Source organism: Poromitra crassiceps (assembly GCF_964638095.1).
Source record: "Poromitra crassiceps genome assembly, chromosome: 3".
NCBI classification, from domain to species: domain Eukaryota; kingdom Metazoa; phylum Chordata; class Actinopteri; order Beryciformes; family Melamphaidae; genus Poromitra; species Poromitra crassiceps.
Window position 1 is genome coordinate 15,134,840 of NC_139625.1, and position 3,984 is coordinate 15,138,823.

The window sequence follows — 3,984 nt, forward strand, 5'->3', positions numbered from 1 at the left end:
GTTATCAGACTCTCCACTCCTCTATAGTGCTATCAGACTCTCCACTCCTCTATAGTGCTATCAGATTCTCCACTCCTCTATACTGCCCTCCAAATCAAAACCGCAGTAACTACACTTTTGGTCAAAATTGAGTTATTATTGAAATTGAACTTTTAGATATCTGTTTTATCATGTGACAAATTTTCTAAGTTCAGTCTTGCTCTATATTTGAGAAAACAGAGTATAAAAGTTGCAGTAACTACGAAATCCAACCAAAAACCAGACAAAACTGCAGTAACTACACTTACTGCAGTTTGATTTGCTTTCACAGAGCTTCAGCCGGACTTAAACAGAGATAAACGCAGTAACTACACTTTGAGGTGTAGTTACTGCAGTTCAGACTGGTTTTTGGTTGGATTTTGTAGATACTGCAATTTTTGCTTTCACAGAGCTTCAGCCGGACTTAAACAGAGATAAACGCAGTAACTACACTTTGAGGTGTAGTTACTGCAGTTCAGACTGGTTTTTGGTTGGATTTTGTAGATACTGCAATTTTCCCGCTCTTTCCATAACAAAGCCCAACATATCAATCACTCATAATGGCACAATCTGTTTAGTTAATCCAGTCAATTCCCAATATGAGAGCGCACTGACAGCTGTAAATGCTGTATTCCTAGCTAATAATCCATAAGAGATCATCCAATAAAGAAGGGAATTGTGTTCTCCACTGGGAAGTGTTAATCTGGCATCAGATAGTGATAATTGTTTGGTATCACTACCTAGCTCATCAGGACAATATTTTTCATTGCTGCATAAATTATCAGCATTCAGACTCAGGCTGTAATTCATTTTATTCAAAAACATTGTAATATGCTATGTAATATACTGTATATGTTCTTGTATGAATTATCAATCTGAAAAGCTGATCTGATTTGTAAAGAAAACCGGCTCTAAATTAAGAAAATAAAACAACTGTGCTCATTAATTAATTGTGTCAGAATGATGACCAAAAAGCAACACCAGTGGTGAAGATTACATCAACTGACTTAAGGATTCCCTGAATTTATCTGTTACTTATCCATTTAAATGTTTTAAACATGTAAACAATAAAACAATTAAATACAGATATGATGTGGTATCGAAATCAAAACCGATTACAATTGTCTCATGAAAAACAAGACAGGAGAAGCACATTAGATTGTAGTTACTGCGCTTTTCCCTTGTACTACCTACACATCTGTTTTAGGTAATACACAGACAGAGTGCAGTATCTGCATTTCTGGGGTCATAGGTCAAGTAATTGATAATTGTTTTGCCCCAAAAAAATACTTTAACATATACATATTTAATAAGCGCATTGCCACTTTTCAACCTATATCTCATTTGGCTGGACAGTCAAAAAACTTTAAAGCCATTTTTCTCAGTTTCAGTGTTGGCGTAGTTACTGCGGTTATGATTTGTAGGGCAGTATAGTGCTATCAGACTCTCCACTCCTCTATAGTGCTATCAGTCTCTCCACTCCTCTATAGCGCTATCAGTCTCTCCACTCCTCTATAGAGCTATCAGACTCTGCACTCCTCTATAGTGATATCAGACTCTCCACTCCTCTATAGTGCTATCAGACTCTCCACTCCTCTATAGTGCTATCAGACTCTGCACTCCTCTATAGTGCTATCAGACTCTCCACTCCTCTATAGTGCTATCAGACTCTCCACTCCTCTATAGTGCTATCAGACTCTCCACTCCTCTATAGTGCTATCAGACTCTCCACTCCTCTATAGAGCTATCAGACTCTCCACTCCTCTATAGTGCTGTCAGACTCTCCACTCCTCTATAGTGCTATCAGACTCTGCACTCCTCTATAGTGCTATCAGACTCTCCACTCCTCTATAGTGCTATCAGACTCTCCACTCCTCTATAGTGCTATCAGACTCTCCACTCCTCTATAGTGCTATCAGACTCTCCACTCCTCTATAGTGCTATCAGTCTCTCCACTCCTCTATAGTGCTATCAGACTCTGCACTCCTCTATAGTGCTATCAGACTCTCCACTCCTCTATAGTGCTATCAGACTCTGCACTCCTCTATAGTGCTATCAGTCTCTCCACTCCTCTATAGTGCTATCAGACTCTCCACTCCTCTATAGTGCTATCAGACTCTCCACTCCTCTATAGTGCTATCAGTCTCTCCACTCCTCTATAGTGCTATCAGTCTCTCCACTCCTCTATAGTGCTATCAGACTCTCCACTCCTCTATAGTGCTATCAGATTCTCCACTCCTCTATAGTGCTATCAGACTCTCCACTCCTCTATAGTGCTATCAGTCTCTCCACTCCTCTATAGCGCTATCAGTCTCTCCACTCCTCTATAGAGCTATCAGACTCTGCACTCCTCTATAGTGATATCAGACTCTCCACTCCTCTATAGTGCTATCAGACTCTCCACTCCTCTATAGTGCTATCAGACTCTGCACTCCTCTATAGTGCTATCAGACTCTCCACTCCTCTATAGTGCTATCAGACTCTCCACTCCTCTATAGTGCTATCAGACTCTCCACTCCTCTATAGTGCTATCAGACTCTCCACTCCTCTATAGAGCTATCAGACTCTCCACTCCTCTATAGTGCTGTCAGACTCTCCACTCCTCTATAGTGCTATCAGACTCTGCACTCCTCTATAGTGCTATCAGACTCTCCACTCCTCTATAGTGCTATCAGACTCTCCACTCCTCTATAGTGCTATCAGACTCTCCACTCCTCTATAGTGCTATCAGACTCTCCACTCCTCTATAGTGCTATCAGTCTCTCCACTCCTCTATAGTGCTATCAGACTCTGCACTCCTCTATAGTGCTATCAGACTCTCCACTCCTCTATAGTGCTATCAGACTCTGCACTCCTCTATAGTGCTATCAGTCTCTCCACTCCTCTATAGTGCTATCAGACTCTCCACTCCTCTATAGTGCTATCAGACTCTCCACTCCTCTATAGTGCTATCAGTCTCTCCACTCCTCTATAGTGCTATCAGTCTCTCCACTCCTCTATAGTGCTATCAGACTCTCCACTCCTCTATAGTGCTATCAGACTCTCCACTCCTCTATAGTGATATCAGACTCTCCACTCCTCTATAGTGCTATCAGTCTCTCCACTCCTCTATAGAGCTATCAGACTCTGCACTCCTCTATAGTGCTACTAGACTCTGCACTCCTCTATAGTGCTATCAGTCTCTCCACTCCTCTATAGTGCTATCAGTCTCTCCACTCCTCTATAGAGCTATCAGACTCTGCACTCCTCTATAGTGCTACTAGACTCTCCACTCCTCTATAGAGCTATCAGTCTCTCCACTCCTCTATAGAGCTATCAGACACTGCACTCCTCTATAGTGCTACTAGACTCTCCACTCCTCTATAGTGCTATCAGTCTCTCCACTCCTCTATAGAGCTATCAGACTCTCCACTCATCTATAGTGCTATCAGACTCTCCACTCCTCTATAGTGCTATCAGATTCTCCACTCCTCTATAGTGCTATCAGATTCTCCACTCCTCTATAGTGCTATCAGACTCTCCACTCCTCTATAGAGCTATCAGTCTCTCCACTCCTCTATAGTGCTATCAGTCTCTCCACTCCTCTATAGTGCTACTAGACTCTGCACTCCTCTATAGTGCTATCAGACTCTGCACTCCTCTATAGTGCTATCAGACTCTCCACTCCTCTATAGTGCTATCAGACTCTCCACTCCTCTATAGTGCTATCAGACTCTCCACTCCTCTATAGTGCTATCAGACTCTCCACTCCTCTATAGTGCTATCAGACTCTCCACTCCTCTATAGTACTATCAGACTCTGCACTCCTCTATAGTGCTATCAGACTCTCCACTCCTCTATAGTGCTATCAGACTCTCCACTCCTCTATAGTGCTATCAGACTCTCCACTCCTCTATAGAGCTATCAGACTCTCCACTCCTCTATAGTACTATCAGACTCTCCACTCCTCTATAGTGCTATCAGACT